Source organism: Lonchura striata, chromosome 2, assembly GCF_050655825.1.
Source record: "Lonchura striata isolate lonStrDom1 chromosome 2, ASM5065582v1, whole genome shotgun sequence".
Classification (NCBI taxonomy): Eukaryota; Metazoa; Chordata; class Aves; order Passeriformes; family Estrildidae; genus Lonchura; species Lonchura striata.
In genome coordinates this window covers 38,645,296-38,668,793 of record NC_140704.1, presented here as the reverse complement: position 1 = coordinate 38,668,793, position 23,498 = coordinate 38,645,296, and the positions used below count along the sequence as shown (strand labels likewise).

The following is a 23,498-nucleotide window of genomic DNA, read 5'->3' as shown; positions in this document are numbered from 1 at the left end:
ATTGGACTCTAAACAAAATTTTCTAAAGTCTGAATTTGAAGTAAAGCTCTTAACTGAACTGAACTTTGAAATATTTATCTAGATCAGTAATGATTTCCTCTGTGAGCATTGAAAAAAAAAAAAAGAAAATCTGGAATTATTTGCCTAAGGTTGAAGCGTATCATTATATACATGTCACTGCTATCTGTGGATTATTCAGTAGTTAATATGTAACAATCATTCTTTATAGTGATCACTTTATTTGTATCAAATTTTGCTCTTTTAAGATCTTCACAAATGTTGAGGAAAGAGTAGGAGGAGAGATTTATTTTCTTAATGTGGTGGAATTAAAAAAAAAGCACTACCACTAAACGTATTTTAAGACTATTTAGAGGAGATTTTTTACACATGCTTTCAACAATACTTTATCCAAAAAATCTTTTCTCATTTTTTCTCAGTCTGCAATACTATACCCCAAGGGTGTCTTCATTTCCTTTTGGGCTTGGGGTTATTCCACCCATACACAGAGACCTCAAAACACTTGTCCACTGAAGTGTTTTTTCTTAAGACCTCTGGAAATCAGTCTCTCTCTGAGACTGAATTGGTCCATTGTTCAGCTCAGCACTAAGTAAACAAAGAATCTTCATATTTATTAGGAATGGAAATGCATGTCCATGCTCATGAACTTCTACAGAGAAATCAATTTGCTCTGTTTTCACTGCAACAAACACTGTTGACACAATTTCTGGATGCTTTAGCATCCTTTTTTGACCTTACCAGAATTTGGAATATGTGATAAAGGCCAATGCACTCCACCACAATAAGGCTGAATTTCTCTGTTTTCCTCTATCTGAACAGTTCTGACTTGCAATAGGTGATGGTACCATATCAGTGAAATATTTAAAGTTACAAATGTGAGGAGGGGCTGTTTTAACTAGTTTGTCTTCTGCATGTACTCTCCCTTTTTAATTGCTGAAAACTTCTTAAAGAATTTCTGGATTAGTGTGAGAGCTTGGCTATAGAGCTGGAGTAACTGAACTTCAGAGCTGGAGGAGACCTGAAATTTATCTGGGGAATTATCATCTGTAGACCGCAGAGATGACCTAGATCAAAACTTTACCTGTCGGAAGGGTTTCAGATCAAATAAAAGTAAACTGAATGCAGTTTTTGAACTTTGATTTTCTTGGGCTGATGTGCTTGGAAAGATCCTGGCCAGCCCATTTACAACAGCACCAAAGTGGGCAATGATCAAGGCAAATGTCTTAGTAGGCACAGTCACAACAGAGAAACCTTTTGGAATCATCCTTTAATCTTGTGGTGTGGCATGTGTGGAATCCCTCAGGGGTTACTGTCATGAACTACTCCCATGAGACTCCTGACTGAGAAGGTTTTTCAACACCAAATGTGAATCATGGAGTGTGCCTTTGATTGATTGCAGGCTCTTGTTTGGGAACATAATTAATGCCTCGGTTCAGCTGCCAACACGCTGATGCACAGTGATACTTGAGATGTCACAGAGGGTGTCCCCCTTGGCCTCCAGCAGTGGCCTTAGAAGGAAGGGTATCTCTGTGGGAGATGCCCCATAATGTTGGGGTGGTACTTGGAAATAGGCAGTTAGTTGAAAAAAGGCAGAAGAGCCTTGTGTGATTTGAATTTGTATGAGAATTTGGGATTTTTTCCCCATTTTCATCCTTTTGCGTTTCACTTTTTCCTCTGTTATGAATAAAACTTAAATGCATCTGTAGAAGATAACTAGATTGACAGCAAAGATACCAGACACTTCTCACAAGGAAAGAATTGTTAGTCTTGGTCTTCATGATTTGTAATAATGGCCAAATGATAAAAATTTAGCATTTTTTCTTTAGTCTTTTTGCTGCAGACATTAGCAATTCATAAATTATTTTCTACTTTTGCTGCTGATATCCTCATTATAAAACTGAAAGGTTCTTAGGGCAGTTCAGCAATGCTTTCAAAGCATTTCCTCTTGGATGAGATCCAGAGGATTCCAGCATGGTCGTTTTGGCACAGTTGGTTGATTTTATAAAACAGGTGTCTACATGTGTGTAATAAATCCAGTTATGCTGATAAATCTAAACAGATAATTGAAAAGTGTGTATTACAGTGAACAAAGCTGGTAATTTACCATGTCAGTAAACCAAAATATAAGCAACATTTCTGTAATGTGTGTAATATTCAGTAATTCTGTAATTTAATGGCTCCATTGTGTGAGCCATTTTGAAATTCCTGTTCAAGATGTTCTTGATCCATATGTTAATATATTTTATTTTATTACTAGCTGCCTTTCAGTTAAGATCTTCAAAACCGATTCTCTTCTTGCTTTACAGTGGTACCAGCCAGTCCATGACAAAGGATATAAAGTTAATAAGGATGTGGAGAACTGAATCATACACATTAAAAATATATGTAGTAAATTAAAATCATCAGTAGGCTTGTATTACCAAAGAGTATATTTTCCAAGTGATGTTCCAGTCTATTCTTTGAAACCCAAAAAGTTTTTTAATCTGGCTCATATCACTTACATCAGACTGTTGCTAGTTAAGTTGCTAAGATTCAGCAATATCTCAAATGGCCTGGAAATCTTAGAAAAGCAGACTGACCATTTTACTGTAATTAATTTCATCATTCGCATTGTGATGTTTTGGGCTCTTTTTATACATTTCCTTCCAAAGTTTTGAAGTCTCAGTCCTTATTTCAGATTAATGCCTTGACCTTATTATCAGCATATTCATGTGGAGTCCCATGACCTTCAGAGAAAGGTAGAGGATCTTTAATGTTTTGTAAAGCTCATAAACAGCTGAAAAAATTATGCTCAAAGGCAATAACCTCCATGAGTATTGCTACTGAATTAAACAAAGGAAGCATTTCAAGGAGACAGTTATATTGCAGTTATTGGTTAGCAGAAGTTCTTCTAAGACCCAAAGGATGGGCTGTAGTTTGGTCTTTGTTCCTCAAGTGTGTAACAGATTTACAGTTTTCGAGGGTTACCTCCAGCTCTGGGAAGAGCTAGGACCTGTGACCAAAGATTTCAGAGATGCAGGGAGAACACTAAAGAAAGTCCTGGATTCTGCAGTGATTTGGGGTGCGTGCTGAAGCTGAGGATCAGTCAGTCAGGAGCAGTAGACTGACTGATGTAACGTTACCCATAAATTATATCTATATTGTATCTGTACATTCAGGATCTATGCATGAGTTGATGTGGCCTCCATAACTCATCAAATGATAGTCCAATCCCTCATTCCTTTAAATGTTCTGTAAAAGCCCAGTATTCCTAAGAGACCACCTGGATGAGAGCTGATAAATGGGATTGTAACAGACTCTTTTGCCCTCTTTAATGTGTTTTTTTCTTTGCACAAGCTCTCAGAATAGGTCTGATTCTGAGGAGATTGATCCTAAGTGCCTTTGTTCAGGGAAGTGCATATATTGCTCCTGTTGCCTCCCTTCCTCCTTCTCAGGATATCCAGCTAGAGCTAAGGGTAGCTTGGTGAATTAAAAGCATTTCCACTTTATTTTGAGGCTATTTTCATCATCATGAGCTTAGAAGCATAAATTCTCTTTAGTATCTCTCTGTGCTGCCAGATATGAGTGAGGGAGCTGTTCAGTACATTGTCTGAAAAAGCAGGTATATAAATCCTCTTCAAACTGGGAATATAATTTCAAGAATTTATTTTATGTCCCCTGATGCAATGTTAGTTAATCTAGTTCTCCTGTCTGAGTATTATGGGGAGATCTTCAGACCTAAATTCAAATATCTAAGGAGAGTTAGGATCTGTGGATAAAGGGCTTGGTGTCCATGCAAAACACTGAGAACAATTTGTGTATTATGCTTAGATTCAGCTGTAATTATGTTTTGTGACCAAGAGGAGGAAGGAAGTGTGATTTACAGTGTTGAGATTTGTGATGCTTGCCATTAGTTTTTACACAAAAGTTGTTGTGGAGCTCTTGTATTGTATGCTGCTACTCTCCGATAGATGAAGGTAATGTGGAGAGAGCAAGAAAACCATAATATTAATGACCATGCTTATAAGAATTTTGTGTGATAATCCATTCTAAATCAAATAGTGATGTACAAGTTTGTGTAGATGTTCTTGGTTTGGGTTCTTTTTTTTTTCTTGTGTGTGTGTGTGTGTGAAATCTGAAGGTCCATGATATACAACTATTGATTTTTTTTAAGAATTAATGTTCAACTTTATACTTACTGCCAAGTCAACACATAAAAATAAACTAAACACTCACGCAAACATTCTGCTTAACATTTCTGCGCTCAGAAAGATTTGAATTTTTATTGTCTCTCTCAGCCAGTATATAATGACCCAGCATTTCTGCTGCTGAGCAAGATTGATTTGTTGTGCAAAGTTGATGATACTAATTATTCTACCTGAGCTGTTTTCTTACATCTCTGCCCAGTACATTGGTGGTGATGTGGGAGTAGGGTTCCAATGCTTAGTTGCCTGAACTGCTTTCAGCAAACCTCACAAAATCACAGAATATGCTGAGTTGGAAGAAATCCACAAGGTCCAACTCTTGGCCCTGTGCAGGACCATCCCTAAAAGTCATCCATGTGCCTGAGAGCATTGTCCAAATGCTTCTTGAACTCTATCAGGCTGGTGCTGTGACCATTTCCTTGGGAAGTCTGTTCCAGTGCCCAATCACCCTCTGGGTAAGGAGCCTTTTCCCTTTGGGTCCTGTCACTGGTCACCAGAGTGAAGAGATCACTGCCTGCACCTCCTCTTCCCTTCATGAGCCTCTTCATCTCAAGAGCATGCACAGGGTGCATCAGAATGTGAGTACATGTTATGGTTGTTACGCTTGTAGTGTCTTGGACCTTACCTGTATTATACTATTGGAGGGATTATGCCCTACAGATTGAATATGAGTGGAATGAATGAAGAATTGGAGGGGATTCCAACACCAGTTTTCAAATGTAACTGGACTGAAATCACTCTGCTTCTGGTTTAGAACTAGAAAAGTTTTTAGAAGCCTTAACTAAACAGAAACAGTGTCTCCATTTATAATCTGGTAAATGGAGAACAGTTCTATGCTTTTGGTTCATCCACAGCATACATTCTCCATAGTAATATGATCAATACAAAAGTAGTTTATTGCATATATTAATATCTTGTTCTTGCATGGATACAACTTCACACTTTTATATTATCTTTAAAACAGTGAATTGAGATGGACAGGAAATATGAGACACACCAGACTAAGGAAGAACAACGCAGGTTTTATTGATTATATCTCCAGAATTGCACTGTTTTTTTGCCAGTGTGAAGTACATACAATACTAGCAAGACCATTCATGCCAGCCTTGCCTTGTGATGTTTTTCAGTGATGATGCACACCCTTTTGTACTAGAAGGGAAAGAAGTCTGCAGGGAAAGAAGTTAATTAAGTCCTTTACAAATATATACAAAATATGCCATAAATAAAATCTTTTAAGAGTGCTGCTTAAGGTTATAGTGTTCATATGTCAAGCTCAGAAGAAAAGTCCAATTACAATCCCTGTGCAATAAGTGGTTTGTGTTATGTGTGCAGTACAGGTGTCATAATAATTTTCTTCTCTTGATATATTGGCAATTTACTGAATAGTGTCATGAGGTAGTGATTTTTTTTATGGCTGTCTAAGATCATGGTATAGTGTTAATGCTTCATACTCTTCAGACTGAAATGGTTTGGATCCGTTCTCTATTTTATTGAGGTGTAGTGCTATACATAAATATATTTTACCTTACTGATTTATCAGCTTTTCATAACCATATCTGAATTGTCTCAAATACCCTAATCATTCAGCTTGTGTTGTAGTCACTCAGACATCTTCCTCACAGCTACCTGTCCTGTATGATAATCTGTGCTTTTACTCTCTGACAGAATGTGTAATTACAGAACAATGATTTAGCTTTTGGTTTGACATACACTAAAAACTTAATACAGTACTCTTTCATCTACTGCTGTTGTCTTATCCAAGTGTTAAGTATCTCTTATTTTTCTCCAGTTGGCTTCCCAGCTCTCTCAGAGGTGAAATGCTCTGTCCATTAGCCATATAAAACATTGTTGTCTAGGCGGGGAAGAGTTATTTCTCTTAGTCAGCCTAGTGTGGGAATTTGGAAAGACAGAATGTAATTAATTATCAAGCTTGAATTTTGGCCAAAGCTCTATTAGAGATGAGAGTTCCAGTTTATGAATTTCTTTCATTCTTGTGATGATAGGATGAGCAGGAGGGAGACAAGAGTGGGGTTTTATGCAAATACAGAAGTTTGGACTCTTGCTGTGGCAGCATGTTTCAGTTGTCATCATGTTAAACTGGATGTTTTATGTGGCTGTGGCAGGAGAATGGGGGGTAAAAATGATAGCACAGCTTCGAATGAAATTGTTTGCAGGGAAAAAAACGGTTAATTATACATAAATCAAGCTCACAAAAACCAACCAGAGCATGAAAGAGCTACAGTGCATGCCCTCTGCCTTTCACAGACTCTTTCCAATTCACTTGGTGCTTTGTTTGCTTTTCTGAGGCAATTCTTTTCTCTTTATGTGCACCAACACACATTTGACATTGTTTGTTGATGGCAATTTTGGGACCAGATCTAGAAAGTCTCTAGTAGGCTGTTTAGCAGTTAGATCAAATATAAATCCATAAGTAGCTGTACAAGTTACATTTTATAATTCCTCTATCATGTCTAGAGTTAATTTTGTAGGGAAGGAAAAATCACAGAGTCAACTATTAAGACTGAACAGACCCAGAACTGGATGGAAGGGGAAGCTGTGTGTCCATCAAGGCCATTTTTCTGCTGTGTTATTGGGAGTATATGCCACATCAACCAGCACTAAAAGAAATAGTCTTATGCAATGAAGAAACAGGACTGGAGAGCAGATGATCTGCCTTTGACAAATACCTCTCTTGTGAATTTTCAGTTGTGCTCCTTTTTACCATTAAAATTCTTCAGATGTTATCTAATAGTTTATATAAAACTCATGGAAGAAAGTAATTCAAGGTTCTGACTTTTCAGAATCTCTTGCTTTTATGAATTTGTCTTCTTAAATGCATGGTATGCCAAGTCCCAATATGTCTCAGTTCTTAAATAATAAGAAAATAATTCACAGAGAATAAGATCTGTTTTTCTTCTAATGAAATGCTTGCATTCTGCAAAGGTTGTAGTGGTGTGCTGTGTAATGGTTCCACTGTCCTTGTAAAACAAGGTGTACTTTCTCCTGTTAAAATTAGAACTACTTAAGAGATGCCACACTTCGTATAAAATTGTAAATCATCTCTCCTGGGAGAAGGTTATTTTCCTTGCTGAAGGAAAGTTGGCATTGATAAGCACATAATAATCCATGAAAATTGTGTTGTCATAAATGAATGTTGAAGGTTCTATCTGTGGGAATAAATAATACTGTAGGGGGTAGGAAGAACAGCAGGGTGCAACTGCACAGCCAGCGTTCCTCTCCATCTTCTGCCTTTAGGACTAATTCATAACCAACTAGTTGTGTGGAGTTCACTGTTGAAAGGACAACAGGTGAATGAGATAGAAGGTGAGCCAAAAATTGAAAGAAAAAAAATCTGTCTTTCAAAGACTAATCACTGGCTACAACCTTGAACCCTCAGTCACAGGAAGTTTTCTGCCCTACTCTGTTCCATTTCAATTCTGGACTGTGGTGTAGTTGCACATCCACTGCCCTCTCTCTGTTGAGCAACCCACGCCATAAAGGTCAATAATTAACCAACACTTGGCTACTGATCAAAAATCACAGCAGAAATCAGTGAAAACCATCACAAATTCTCCCATTCTGAGGCAGATTACCCATCCCACTCTCTGCCCACAGAGGACAGCAGTTCAGAGATGCCCTGTCCTTGTCACTGCCTCCTAACCCTGGGTGTGCTGGCATGGTGCAGCTGTGGTGGAGCAAACTCACCATGGCAGGGTCTGAGCTGTGGCTGCTCCAAAGGCAGAGGCAGGGGGTTTTTGCCCACAGGGATTGTCTGCTCCTACTAGGGCTGGGTAAAAGGTGGTGTGTGCAAGGCTACACAGTACCTACAAAATAAACACAGTTTGACCTTCAGAAGGGGTTTTGTTTAATGTTTTGTTCTCAGTCGTGATGAGTAGCTCCTGCATTCTTTCCACAAGACTGATAAAATGAAGTTGTACATAGCTGGATTTGTAGGGGAAGATTTTCAAAGGCATATTTCCTTCAAAAACTCTGTAAAACTATCTACCTGATTGCTGTAAGAGCTGCCTCAGACCATGCTTCTCCTTTTTTTTATGTTCATTTCTAATCATGGAAACAGGGGATGTATTTTTATGTACATGTTAGAAAGAGGGATCTTTTCCCAATAAACAGAGGTTTATTTCTGACTGCAATTTTGGGGATGTTTCGGGTCTCAGTAACAGGAGACCTTTGTGGAGTGGCCTAAATATTTTGGAGCAGCATGTTTTTAGTCAGTATCTGAGAACATTAGCTTTGAGTTGTACATTTCTGACCTAAAAATTTATTATATCCTTTTAAGTGCATTTTATTCTTGCTTAAGTGCTGCACACACACAGAGTTTACAGAGTCAAGTGCTGTACCTCACCCATGACCCTATCTGTTTCCTTTCATCATAAACTCATTATCAGTCAGCTAAATCCTCTTCTTTTTAATTTCTTCAGGGGATCCCACTTTCTTCTTCTGCATAAGTGGTTTGTATGGGTCAGATATACCTTATTTTTCCTCCTTTTTCTAGCAGGCTTTCCCTGCTGGTCAGCCTGGTCCCACTCTCTGTGCAGCCTGACCTCTATCCTGGGCTGTGGCACAGGCAGCAGCAATGGCAGGAAAGGCATCTCAGCTTCCTCTTTGCATGAGGATAATGCTTGCCAGTGGAACCCAACATTAAACCCAGTGCCTAGCACCTCTCACAACTTTGCAGACATTTGGAGTGTCATCACATTTGAACTGATTTTAACTGGCCTGGCGAGAGCCACTTGCCTGATTAAAATGTATTCTCTTCTTTTTAAAGCAAGAGGGATATCTGAACTCTTGAAGATAATATTTTCTCTTGGCAAAAGTGTCTTAAAAGTGTCTTTTTTTTTTTTTTTTTTCTGGCTTCTGTCTTGGAAATAATTGAACCAATTTGGTTAATGTAAGAAAAAAATTAGCCTGAATCACACATCCAATGCGGAAAGTTTCAGCCCAAACAATTAGTCTGGCAAATGATGAGCAAGTGAAAATCAGATTTATAGGAAGCATTGATAATCCTTGGTAATGGTCTGTGTCAGCTCCCACCTGTGTGTATTGAACTCACAAGACCCCTTCCTTGTCAACATGCCTGCAACTTGCACACACTCTCATCCAGTGTATTCTGCTGAAATGCATATCACTTAAATAAATAATCCACTTAACATGCATAAAAATCGCTTTAAATATGACTGCAGCTAATGGCATGTGTTGTTAAACCTGCTAATTGCTTATAATCTGTTTGCATAGATTGTGTTTTATAATAGCAAATGGAGGACCAAATGCTCAGTTATCCTTTATAATTGTTCTTGTTAGACATGTTTTAATAATTATAAAATTTTCTGTCCATCCTCAAAAACATACAGTAAATTTATAATATAAAAGCTTAGTAATTGAAATGCTATTGTGACACAGAAAGCTGTCTAGCAATTAATGGTTCAGGAAAACAATAAGTTGGTGCAAAGCCTTGAGTCTTCATTCTCCTAATACATAATTTTGTTTATTTCCATACATATTTCATACTGTTGTTCGCAGTGGGAGTCAGAGGAAGCCTTTGGTTGAATACTCTCTACCCCTAGCTAGGAGGCTCTGGTTGTGTTTTCATTACATTTGCCTCACATAATCACTCACTGTTAATTTCAAAAAGGCTTTGATATTTCTGCATGTGTGTGTCCTAAACAACAAGCTGATCCACAATGCAGCATAATTTATTGCCTTCTGACCTTACACACAACTTCTCCTTGTGGAAAACATCTTACAAATCTGGGTGTTAATTGCAGCTTGAGTAGCACAGAAAACTTTTTTCCTGTGTGCAGTACCTACATTCCTAGGCAAGGTCAGTGATCTGGTCAAGTGAGGCTTTTTTGTTTGGATGGCCTGTCTTGCTCACATTCCTCATAGTAATTTTTTCTTTCCTATATTCAAGTATGCTTCCCAAACCAACTCTGAGGGTGTGGAGAAGTCTCAGTGTTTACTGTGACTGCAGGCTGATGATGTAGTGCATCTAGGCTAAGTACTCCTAGGACCTGATGGAAAAACCCAGTGTGCTATGGAAAAACAGCAGCAAGCATGAACACCTTTCCTTCAGCTTGTTTGTTTCAATGGGCTCACATTGTGCCACCAGAACAAGTCTGATGTAAGGGATGCTGGGGCAGAAAGGCCCAGGGAGACGTGGAGAAGGAAGGTGGGGTTCAGAGAACATTGCCTTAAAATTTATAATTTTCAGAGAAGCTGTCTGTAGGAATGCTGCAGGTGTGGAGAAATGATGATCTCAGGAGGTTGCACTGGCTGTACCCTGGGATAAACATCCATTTGTGGGAGGAGCCTTCTCACAATGTTGTAGGTAGAACTGTATAAATTTAAGTGGCCTAACTAAATCCAGAAAATCATTGCCCAGCATGAAAAAGTTTGAGTTAGGAATTCGAGTCCAGGAATCTCTGCTGCTTAGTTCTCTGATAGATAGATACTTGTTGCTTAAGGTGCACAGGAGGGAAAGGGTTAGAAGAAAAAAGTAAGCAAAGATTTTGTAAATCCAGTATCTTTGCACAGGACATACGATCAAAGTCTGCTAGAAACATTTTGTGAGAGAAAGAGCATGCAGTTGAAATAATAATTTGTTGTTCAGGCAAGTTCTTTTGGAAGAAAGTGGCTGGCTGAATCTCCAGGTGCTAATGGTGAGAGGGGCAGTGGTTACTTTTCTGGTTCTGCCAGAACTGATGCCTTGTCAAGGCTGACCTAGAGCAGAAGCTAGACAGAGTTAAAGAATAAAGTAGATATTTATTAGAAGGCCTCAATGGATACACCTTGGGCAGTACAGGAGCCCAGCCAGGGCCACAGCAAAGATGAACCCAAATGGTCACAAAATGGACGATTGGTCACAAAGTCTCTCACTTTTATAAGTTCTAGTCCACTAGCAATTTGGGGTTAATTGTCCAATATAGCTTTAGGTTATGAAGTCCCATCCTTCTTGTTTTTCTCCCTTCAATCCACATTGTTTATTCTCTTGGACCTTGAATTTGGATCAATTGTCCTTGGTCCCAAGTTGGAAAATGAATTGTTTTGTCTAGCTGCTCTGTGAAGACAGCTTCCTATCCCTTATATGAAGCTCAGAACTACACACTAAAGCAGTACAGAATCTGAAAACTATAAAAGTTAAAACCTAAAACCTAAGGCATCATGCTCACTGTCATGATTTGTCCAGTTTTTCCTCCTCTGTCAGTTTTATTCAAGGTGGGTAGAACTGAGGAGGATTTTACAATGGCACCATGCCTTGCAGTCAGTTCCAGAGTAAATGGAAATAATGGAAAAAGTAATAAGAAGGCAGCAGTAGTGGGACAGGGAGAGAAATAAAGAGGGTACAGTGGTACTGCTCTGTTCTGTGGGAATGAAGGATCACACATTAGGGGAAAAGCTGGCTCTCATATGTATGGAGATTTGCCACACACATGCTCATGTGCTGATCATGGTCAGTGACCTCATCCATATGCAGGCCTGGATATCACAGTGGTTAGGGTTTGCCAGCCAAGGACTGACTCTGGAGGAAAGTGAAGACTGGCTGGTTTTGGCAGAGAATCCCAACTCTTTGCGGAGTCACTTGGAATCTTGTGAAGGCTATGAATCTTAGAGTCTTTTCTTTGCAGCGCTTGAAAGGTGGATTGCAGATGAAATAAGTTCATTTATTGGTTATTTTATTCCTCAACTAAATCTGCTTTCTATTTGTACCTGCATGAGCTCACTGATCTGCATTCCTGTGATGTGCTCTTTCTCTTTTATTTTATTTTTTGGGCTATCTTACTGTACAGTCCCCAAAATCTAATGCCCTACTAAGTCCATTTACACGCAGAGGAATGGTGATACCCATTCCATGTGCAGGAATGATGGGAATGACCTTGGAAAGGGTCATGACAGTCTGGATCAGTGATACAAGTCTAGGCTGAAGCCTCTATCCCTGAAGGTGCTCTCAGTTTCATGCAGGGTCACCAAGCTGTGTGAGCTGGGACTCAGCATTTTCGGGCAGGGTCCCAGCAGTTTTGCTCAGCTCTGTCCAGGACATGCCAAGTCCTCATTAACATCTCTTGCCCACTCTTGAGTTCTGGGATTGCAGAGGTTGGTATTTCTATTTAGAAGGACTGATTTTTATGTTCCTTTAATAGTTCTGCATCTAGCAGTTCTTGCTAAAGCATATAATAAGTAGATATGAAACTCTCCTGTGATCCCCACAGCTCTGCAGTAAGGGTCTGCACAGAGCTGCAGATCCCAAGAGACAAAGTATTTTACCATAAATTCTTTGCCCTGTCTGTTTTCAAATTAACTGGTGATGGATGAGAGGGAAGAGGAAGAAAAAGAATAGTATAATAAAACTCCCCTATTGCATCACTTAAAATTCTCAAGGAATGTTCATAAAAATCAATGTTGCTTCTCTTCAAGCTGCTGGGGGGCATAAGTCTTTAATCAATTAAATTCTCATTTTTAGATTTTTTTTTTTTTATCAAGGCTTCTTAAATGTCTTTGTGCTGTTATGTGTGCCTGGTGTTACTTTTCTAGCTAAAATAATCAGATAAGTTTTGCATATTTTAGGTATATACTAGATAAGCAAATAATAATGGGAAACATGAAAGTATGGTTTACATTAGGATTTAAGAGTTTATGTAATCTGAATGGAGCCACATGAGTTTGAATTGTTTGGCTAATTTAGTTCATGCAATTTGGAAAATAATGGAAAGGAAATGTAAGAATGTGTGGTATATTTGGTTACTGTGGATAAGGAATATAATCTAAAATCGTGTATTTCTTTTTCTGATAATCCTTTCTAGTCTTAGGGGACAGTCAAGATAAAATAAGATCTGTGAACTGCCATTTCCCCTGTAATCTATAAAAAACTTATTCTGGTAATTTGTTCTTGAGTAGGTGAACATGGCTGTTCTTACTGTATTCCTAATTTTCATTTTGAATAAGGATATTAATCTAGCAGGCTGTACTTGATTTGTGTTTCATGAAAAAAACAACTGGTGGGATATGTGTAGGCCAGGTCGGAATAACTTTATCTGAAGATACTCGCTTCTTTAATAAGAAGTCATCCCTTCTTCTCAGTGCAGTTTATCCTACTACTTTCTTCACCCATTTCAACTCCATCAAGGGCTGGTATCATGAGAAGAACCTTCATTCCTTACATTTTGTGCCTTACCTCCCAACAGTAGTACTTGTTTACCTAGGGAGATAATTGTTTTCTGGAGAGCATCCAGCTGATAACTTACTTTTTCATTAGACCCCTTTTTCCTATTAGTTATCTCCTGTTAGTTGATCTGTGTCATTTGATAAATCTAATTAGGTAATAAAAGACTGTTTCTGAGCTCCTCCCTTTAATTTTGGCATGGTGAAATGTGCTTCTTGGCACCTTGCTCTTTCCACATAAAGACAGCCTTCAGTTGACAAACAACATTAATCCAAAAGAAAACAAGCCAGTTCACGCATCCTCTCTTGATATATCCTTGTGCCAGAACAGAATAGTTCCTAACAAATTATTTGTACCAAAGATAGTGACATAACCCTGGCTCTGTTTTACAGTTTTGCAAATGTTTGCAGAGCTTCTGAAGAGGCCAGGCTAAAAATACTCAATGAAACCATTCAGAATTCTACTAAAAGCATTTTGTTTCCTAGGACTTTCCTCCCTTCTGAAAATGCCCTCCCACCGCTGCATGGCATTTATTAGAAGGTGTTGAAGGTGTAAGGTAGGAAATCACATTTTATATTTTATTTTAAAATTTACACTAATTTTCAGGCTTCCTTTTCAGATTACATAATTTTTTTTGTAAAGAAAGGGATATCTCAATGGAAGATAAGCTTTTTATTAGCTTCAAATTGAAGTATAGTCATCCAATGAAAATGGCTGGTCAGATTGTCCTTCACGAAAGTTTTCAATGTGAAGGTTGAGGTGTCATGGTATGCAGCATTTCAAAGACAAATAACCAAGAATTGCTACTCCTTTATGGACAATGGCCTTTGCTGCACCCTAATGATGTCAGGATTTCCTGAGGATGCTGGTGTATTTTTTTTTTCTCTTGATTTCTTGCTGCACCCCAGAATAAAATTCTTCTTCCAAGTTTACTTTGAGAAGAGTATAGAACATGCTATGCTCAGATGTGAGACCTGAAGAAATCCTTGTAGTCATTTTTCATTCAGCTCAGAGAGAATCTATCAGAGCCCGTGAAATTCGACTAATAAAAGAATCTCCATGGTAGCTGTTCTGTGTTTTACACCCAGAAATGTCATCTCTCTTAAAAGAACAGCTTCTACCTGTTTGGTGTTAAATGCAAGCAGTGCTTTGGTCAGGTCTGAAGAACTGTTTTGGTGTTAGATGCATATTTACTGTGTGTTATATTTACTTCCATCTCATAAAAATCTACCATGGGGATGTTCATGTTGTGCTTGCAGAGATTTGGAGTATTACATCTTTTGGGATGCAAGAGCTCTAAAATAGCACCGTATGAAATTTTAAGAACAGTGGTATGATAAACCTGGATAGTACTAGTGTGTGAGTTTGTGAGTCATATGATAAATAAATGATGGAAGTGATACCAAGAGTCAGTTGCAGCAACAAGAAGTGACTGTTTTAAAAACTAAGGGGAAATAAAAGATTGTACTTTCATTTGTCCTTGTTATATTCAGAAAAGGTTTTGATTTGCTTTTTGCCCCAGAACTTTTTTTATCTTCTCTAGATGCCCTTGTAGCCAATAGTAACTCATGAGCATTCAGCTAAGATGCCTGAGATGATTATTAGCCTCTGGAGCTGCTGCTTTTCCTAACAGGAACAGTCTGAGATACTGCAGTTTATAACCTACTATAATGTTAACTACAACTTTTTCTGTCTATTTTGACTATCATACCTTGTATCTCAGGCAGAGCTGATTTTGCATTTCTAGCATTAAAGAGAAGAGTTTTCCAAGCAAATGGCAGTCACTACTGCAAGGGAATTGAAAGCATGGGCTAGCCTGCCGTTGTGTCAAATTGGATAATTGGTTTTCACACATAAGCAGCTCTGGAAATCCAAACTACCAAGCCTGTTTGTCCTGTGTGCTTTCCTTTAATGTACTACTCATTTTCACTTCAGATATTTTCTTAGACCTCCTGGCTGAAATTCAGTACCATAAGAAGCCCCTATCAAAGCCTTGCTCAAATTGTTCCAGTGCTGTGCTTAGTGGTGCATCAGTGAATTGTATCCTGCGTGGCATGATTTTCAGCTGTGAACAAATTCTGCAGGAATTGCTAAGAGGTAGTGTTGGGAGTCTCTGTATTTATAGGCAGTCCTGTGGTGCCCAGCAGCATGACACTCATTTTCCCTCAGGATCCTTTCCCTGTCTGGGCTCTGTGCTGGCTGCCCCTGCTGGAAGTGAAGATGTGGAGCAGTGCCAGAGGTGCTCTTGCCAGCAGGGTTATGGGCTCGTTTTGCCTTGACCCCAGGAGGACAACAGATAAGGAATAGAGGAGGCTACAGCCCAGTTTTGAATGGAGTTGCTCTTGGTTTCTCTGCCTTGGCTCTCTGTTTAGCCACGGTCTCTGCACAGCTGTCAAGATCAGATCCACGGGAAGGGAGAGAGGCTGCTTGGCTCACAGTGCTGCAGTCCTGTCCTAGGCTCTGCAGAAATAAATGAGGAAGTGCTGTTGAGCAGAAGCACTGCTCTGGGTGTCCTGGCAGGAGACAGCATAGCACCTCTACTGCTTTCTTGGCTGGACAGCTAGAGAGAACTCACCTGCCTGCTGCTCATTTGTGCCGCTGATAGATGCTGCTTGTACAACTGATGGGAAAAGCCAACTTTTCCATCCCCAGCTTTGCACGTGAAGACAATGCAGTTTAATATAAACATGTCCTTTTCACTGCTTATTAAAACAAAGCTCTATGTTAACATATTGTGGATTAAACCATTAATATTCACCTTTTCACTCACATGGGGTCGACAAACACTATCTGTATATGGAACTAAGTGCATAGCTATAGGAGAACTGGGTCTTTACTAGCTAATTACTGTGGAGCATTTTCTGAATTAATGAGAAATCCTTCTACAATTCAGGATTGTTTTTTCTAGTAGGGATTGCTGTTGTTGACACTAGATTCTTTTCAGGTTCAACTTCATTTTACTTAGATGAGAGAGTTAATTGTTTTGTTTGTTTTTTTTTTTTAATGAACACATTGGAGAAGTGCCTAAACTCATCTGAAAATTAAATGAGCAAAAATAAACCCTATTTTACTGCCATGCTAGTGTGAGCTCTACTGACAGTTCATCAGTCAATGATGTTTTACAGTGCTTTTGTTTGGTGCTAAAAAAATATTTTCTGTTTTATGCTTAAGTTACATGGAATACATATAAGAGCAGAAATTGAGTATATGTCTTGCAAAGGAGAATTAAAATTAGAAGGAAAATACATTAAATTGTGGTGTGAGTGGGTTGTGGCAGTGACTTTCTTCTATGCAAAATTTAAGATAAAAGATGAAAAATACTAAAAGCTGAGTAACAGCTGGTGCTGGTAAATAGTATTTGTCTTCAAAGAGCCATAGGGATTTTCATGAATTTAAAAATATCCATAAGTGAAAGAGATTATTTGGCTTGACTTGCAGATACTGCTGCCGAAGCAAAGAACCTAAGTAACTGTCCGTAGCAGAGCCAAAATGAAATCTGACTCAGGTATTCCTGATCTCTCTCCTTGTTCTCCAGTTGCTTGACTGCCAAGGCAGACTGACACAAAACTGTCAGCAGGTTGTTCCTGATTATTTTTTTCAGCAGTTAGAAATGTTGGTTCTCTGCGACAGACAACGTTTGTACTACACATGCATGAGTGGTTTGAGCATGTCTGGTTGTGAATATATTTTATTTTTAGAAACTGCAGAATTTTTCCCTGTTCTTACCATTTCCTGTGGTTTTACTCTGGAACATGATGGATGAAGAAGGCTATTTGTGTGATTAAAGTATGAGAATAGCAACTGTAGGTCTTGGGTTTACAGTTGCAATTCAGATGTGACAGTCAGTCCCTGAAGTGTAGTAGCAAAAAGTGAACTTTTTCATCTATAAAAGCAATATTTGTCCTATTAGAAGTGTGTAGGACTAGTGAGGCTGCATTAATCTTTTAAAACCTCTGTGGGATCCATGTAGGAAAGTGTCCGTAGAAGTGATATTAAGTCAGTGAGAGTGTAGAAACAGTACATTCACCTGTAGTAAGCAGTGAGAGAATTAACCTAAACAGGAACACGATGCACTGGAATAAGTGTTGACACATGGAGTTAATTGAGAGCAATTAGGTCTGTGCATAGACAAGATCTACATAGCCCGTTTGATGCATGGCATTATGTGAGTAAAGGGTGCAGGATTAGACCTTTTGTTTACAGATTTACCTAATGCTTTGAACTATTTGGATGAATGGTGTTACACAAATGTTAGTCATAATTATTATTTAATTATGACCACATGTTTACTTTGAACACAGTCCTATGCCTAATATGTAGGAAAGCTGGGATAATGTTGCAGCTCCAGTGTGTGAGCTACTGTTTGCCAAGCAGCGTTTCCCTAATGGCTTCTCCTTCCATGGGATGGAAATTCTTCCCTGGATGGTGAAGTTACACCAGTTGTGGTATGTAATAGGCAAATAGCTTGCATAAGAATACCATCAGCTAGAACATTTTAGAATATGCATCTGAGATAGAATGCTAGCTTATTAAAATTGAGACTATTAAATGTGCTGCTTGTATATAATTTCAAAATCCCTGAGATGCCAGTATTTTATTCTGTTTCCATTGAGATTGCAGAAAGCAAATTTCATAGTATGATTCATAATATAGGAGTGCTACAGAATTTCTATAATTCATATATTGCTACTTTAATTTTCATTTAAATGTTTAAACTGTTATAAAATTGAAGATTCTTTAAAATTTAATCTATTTTTTTCACTCTTAAGCAGAATGACATTGTTCCTTGTTTAACTCTGTTTTGAGGTTTTCTTTTGCTCTGATCTTCCACAGCATTTCAGATACTGTGGCAATCTTAAGATAATTTTATGAGTGGCTATGCATATAAGCAAGAAAGAGCTTGGTGGAGGGTTTTTTTTTGGTTGTTGTTTTGTTTTAGTTGTGGGGGTTTTTTTGTTTTGTTTTTTTTTCTTTTTGGTTTGGTTGGGTTTTTTGTTTGTTTGTTTTATTTGGGGTTTTGTTTGTTTTAGTTTTTTTTTTTTATTTTTAACCTTTTTTTCTTTTCTTAAAGACCCTATAAGAAATATAATTCTGAGGGGTGTATGGTAGCCTAGGTTGCAAGAGATAGAATGCTTTATATCCTATCCTTTTCCCTAAGTTAATGTGAAAAAGACCTCTCTTGAGCAGACTGTGCACATGGACTTGTGTGCAGGATCAACCTCATTCATTCAACAAATACTAGTCTTTTGTTTAACCCAATACAAGAATTTTTTGATTCCTGACTGAGTTACTGAATCCCATATAGTAATTGCAGCTTATATTTTTCTCATTGTTCAAGGCACTCGATCTTCCCTGTGGGCCTCCCCAGTTATGCTTGGCCCTGCTCACCAGTCTGTAGAAGATTTGTGAATTTCCTGGTGGTGACAGGCTTAAGGTGACATGACACTTCCCACGTGCACCAAAAAAGCGTGTATTTCTATACTTCAGTTTTCATGAGCATCTGTTGGCATTGGTGAGAAATTACTTATCCAGTGCATTTAAAAAGCAAAATAAAATAGTCAATAATTTAGAAAAAGTGTATGTTTTCTAAAGGGAAAAGGGGAGACATGCGGATTCCTTCAGGAGAGAAGAAAGTGCTTTTTAAAGTCTAGGTGTTCAAAGTTTACTTAAACTTTCTTTCACACGAAAGACATCCTGTTCTACATGACTGTATCTACCTGGAAACAAAGTATTTTGGAAGAAGTAATTTATGTTTGATTTGAAAAAATTTCAGAACGGAAGTTTGGTTTTAGAAAATTATTTCACCCTTTCAATTTATTATTTTGGTGTAGAAATGAAGGTAAAAATAATTTGTGAATGCAATTTTTCTTGAGAGAGCTTGAGTTTCTGCATTCCTTTGCTTTTCTCTGTTTTTCCAGCCCAGCCGTATGATTGAATGTTTGAATATTGTAGTGTCAACAGCTCCTTGTATTTTCACTTGATACAGTTGAGCAAAAATTTTGACATTCAGCTGAAATGTTTGAGGAGCCATTACCAGCATAATTCTGCTTCTTAAGTAAATCTCATCTCAGTGCTTGAAATCTAAATGGATTAATATTTTTAATGTCTTGTTTACAATGCTGCCTATGAAAGCCTGTATTTGTCTACTTGCCAACCTTCCTTCTTGGCTGGGAACCATTCTGGCGTGAATCTTAACACTGGGCTCCAATCCATTTTCCTTGAGTCTCTCTCTGGTTCCCTCCCTTTTCCTCAGGGGCTCTCTGGAAGATTGTCAGAAGGGCTTTAATTTCTTGAGCAAGTCAGCTTTTTTTGACTCCTAAATATTTCTGCCCCAGCCCTGAATTTCAGAGTTTGCCAGCCAGCCACAGATGGCTTGCCCCGGTGGTGTTACAAAAAAATACATACATTCTCTGGTTTTTGCTGAAAACAAACCTAAAACCAAACCAATGTTAGCTTTGTAAGGGGGCATAAAAAGATTATAAGAAAAAACAATCATACAGGGGGTGTGTGGGGGACTTAAGAAGGATGCCCAGTAGTCATAGTGGAGTAAGGGTGAGCTAGTAGATAACTCCTAATCCATTATAGCATCCTATACCATTTATACATTTTACCAGCAGAGCCACACTAGCTAGGAATGCCCCAAAATTTACTAAAATTAGAAAAAATGTTGGTGGCGCTGGTTTAGCTGTGATTGCTGAGCATCTTCAGGGGTAGGAGGGCTCTTAGAGGACAGTTGGGGACTTGGCAAGTTTGGCATAAGCCCAAGTGCTAAAGCAGCAAGCAGGTTATTAGAGAGTAGAAACCAGGGGTGTATGATATCAGACTATATTGCGGTACAATTATGCAGCTGCAGGTATGGTGAACCCTCTCTCCTGAGCAGGCCAGCAAATCCTCAGTAGTGGTTATTTTGATATGTGATACTCTGATGCTAATCTGAGGAGTTGAATGCGAAACCAAAGAAACCCCAGCAACAATGAGAGCCCTTAGCCGAGCGAGGAGCACTTGGCAGCTCCCTGTGCCTTCCTAGAAACAGAGTGAGCACGAGCTCACGCAGTGACAGCGTGCGAGGTCCCTGGAGAGGCGCGGACAGTGCGTCCCTGCATGGTGCATGTGGAAGGAAGAGGTGGTGTCCCCACACCTGAATACTGGGGCTGGTAATCAAACAGCCCCCCAAAGCAACGACAATTTCTGCTTGGTCTGGCTTGATATGGGGGTTTTCTGCCCAGTCTGGCATTAGAGGGGAGCGCAGTGGGATGGCAACCCTGGAGCAGAGCCTGTCCAGAGACATGTTTTGCCAGCCTGCCCCTGCCCTTGGAAGAATGGGAGCCATTGTGACCCTGTGGTGGAGGAGAATCCATATTGCCCCCTGCCATCATGACAGCGCTGGTCTGTCTCCTGCCTGTGCTCCCCCTCAGCTCCAGCCTCTTGGGAAAGGTCCCCTGCACTGGAGGTGCAGATGGAGGTGTGAGTGAGAGGAGACAGCCAAAGCCCTGCGTGCCTGCCCATGAGACACAGGCAGGGGCCAGCTGCACCCCAGGAATGAGTGATTGAGGGAGTGAAAGCATGTTTGTGCGTGTAAGATGCTGATTTCCAAGGAGATTTTAATTTCTGGTTCTTAACATGCCATTTATTTTTGAAAACAGGGTATTACTCAAAATGAGACAGGTTGATGAGACACAATAATCTTGACAATCTTTCATTACAGATATCTGAAGGAATATGAGCATTCTTAGTGTTTTATTGAGTAGTGCGTCTGGCTCTGAGAAATTATGAAAGAAGTATAAATAGCAGGGATAAAGAAAAGGGAAATATGGATTTAATATGTGAAGCATCCAAGTATTTGGCTACCCTTTATCATTTATTGATCATTCTCTCTGCTGCTCAGAAATTATTTGGAGTCGAGGATTCTCAGTTTTGTTTTCTTTTAAATCTCATTGTCTGTCCCAGACACCAGGCTTTCAAGATGAATGTACAAACATGAGTGTGAGTCAGGAAACATGTCAGTGGAGGTGGCTGTGTGAGCAAGGCTGTAGGTAAACAGAAATAAAGTTAATTGGCAGTTTTCTTGTATGCACGGACAGCTGAAGTCCTTTTTGCTGGAAGAAATTTTCTTTTCCCATTATCCTTCAACATTCTCTTGGAGGAATTGTCTCAAGGGAAGTGAGTGAGTCAGAAAATATGCCAAGTTCATGTCATGGCTGTTTCGGCGTTTCTTTCTCTTGCTGGCCTCCAGGAGCTTTATTGGCAAGTGTTTTTAAAGGAAATATTGGCACAGGAAGGCCTTATTGTTTATGTCATGAAAGTCTCTTGGCTTCTTCTGCCTTGTTATTTTCTCCCTTAAATGGGGAAATTAGGAGTGGGGGGACTAAGAAAGGAAAAGAGGAGAGAAGCAGAAACTATTGACGGTTGCTACCACAACTCTTCCCCCGACATCAGGATGTATCTTGGTGAGTCCTCTCTTTGCTTTTTCTCTGCTGCTGCTTTTCAGGCTCTGCTACAGCTGGTAAATGGGCTTCTAAATGCATAAGTTTCCTTTTTATGCTTTTCAAGATGTGGCACTTAGAGAGTTTTTTGAAAGAAGCCAGCAGTTCTCTGCTGAACTCTCCTCTGCCAGAGCAGGGCAGGGAGAGGCAAACGCAGAGCCCAGCCAGGGTCAGATCACTGCTGCCTTCTCACATGCAGATCTGAGCTCTGCGATGGGCTGTGAAGGACATTTCATTAATTTATTTTTAGTTCTGTGAAAGGTTTGCATACCAAACACATTGTGATTTACAGCAAAAAAAATAAAATTAGGAAATAGTGCAGAGGAGATGCAGCGGGTACAGAGAGAAACAATAGTGAGATGGTGCATGGTCAGAAATGTTGCTTGTTAAAAACCAATGCAGAAAGCAAAAGTATTCCATCAAATGTGTACACATTCTTAAAAAAATACCAAACCAACAAACCAACTCCCTCCCTCTACCTAAACTTACTCATATGCAGTCAGGCAATTTTGGCATAACATAAAAGCACACAAAAAAAGAATTATGTCCAGTGCAGCAATAAAAATTGCTGTAACCTATTACCCTCAAATTAGGTGAGAGTTGGAAAGTCTCTGAGGATGCTATTAAAGAATTAAATATTAACATTTCAAAGAATGTTTCAGCATTTATTTTTTTTTTTATTTGGAAAGTAAAAAGTTAACTCTTCTTGTGATACATCATGGCAGAAATTCTGTTTCTAAACCAGGTTCATTTTTATCTATGCTATTTGCCTCTGATATTTTTGTATGCAGCTCAAACATCTAGGATAAAAAATTCTTTCAGGTTAATGTAACAAAGGTATGCATTGATGTACAAAAAAAGCATAACCCTATTTCTTCTGGATTTGTTACCACAGAAAAAGAAATACAAAGCAAATGCCTATTTTTTGTGAGTTAAACAGAGAAAATTACATCTAGACACTTTTCTTTGTATACATTTAAACACAGATTGTGGAATTAAATATCTATTTCAAGCCTGTGATGCAGTTTTTGTGATGTCTCTTCAAACACTAAGTATTTGTTGGTACATAATAATTCTTTTTGTTGTGGCATCTTCCTTGTATTTTGGTGATGCCTTTTTGGAATGCTCTTTTTCAAAGGAAAGTGAGATGATTAATCTTGGCTTTTTAAACCTATATTGTTTCACTTTTCAACTCTTTCATGTTCTTTTGTTTTCTAACCTACCTATATCTGGCATCTGTGCAAAATTCGTAGTGCATAACTGTTTAATTTGAAGAAGCTTTTCCCTTCCCTCTCTACTTCCAATTTTGTACTTTGATTTGCACACACCTTGCTTTTACTTTCTTTAAAAATATATATACAGTTGAAAGTTAGTTCAAAGTTCTTGTGGAACATGCATTTCTAGACCTGAATATTCTTAGAGCTTGTTATTTTTTCAAATTTGGGATCTTGCTCAGCCTCTTACAGGAAAAGTAACTGCCTGCCAACATTAGAATCCAGGGAACAGGAACCTGGATTTTGCTTGGAAAACATCTTTAGGAAAGGTGGCTGTGGCTTTTATATGCCTGCCTTCAAGTGTTTTTACCCAGACTGAGCCATAAGAATTATATTGTAAAATGATAGTTACAAAACCAGAAAA

The 23,498-nt window shown here is 38.8% G+C and overlaps 1 protein-coding gene across 21 annotated transcripts in view; it reads left to right on the top strand.

Annotated features, from left to right (window-relative positions):
* The window catches only part of THRB (thyroid hormone receptor beta), a 168,398-nt gene that overhangs the window by 71,170 nt on the left and 73,730 nt on the right, over positions 1 to 23,498 (top strand). For 5 of the 21 annotated variants that reach the window (XM_021538085.4, XM_021538084.4, XM_077787105.2 and 2 more), the window contains one exon: positions 13,863 to 13,933. The exons of 10 other annotated variants lie outside the window; for them this stretch is intronic. The gene's annotated coding sequence lies outside the window, so the exon portion shown is untranslated. Of the gene's footprint in view, positions 1 to 13,862; positions 13,934 to 16,815; positions 16,883 to 17,617; positions 18,890 to 18,939; positions 21,825 to 23,498 lie in introns of those variants that run through there. 6 more of the 21 variants (XM_085569072.1, XM_085569062.1, XM_085569083.1 and 3 more) reach the window with 3 other exon arrangements.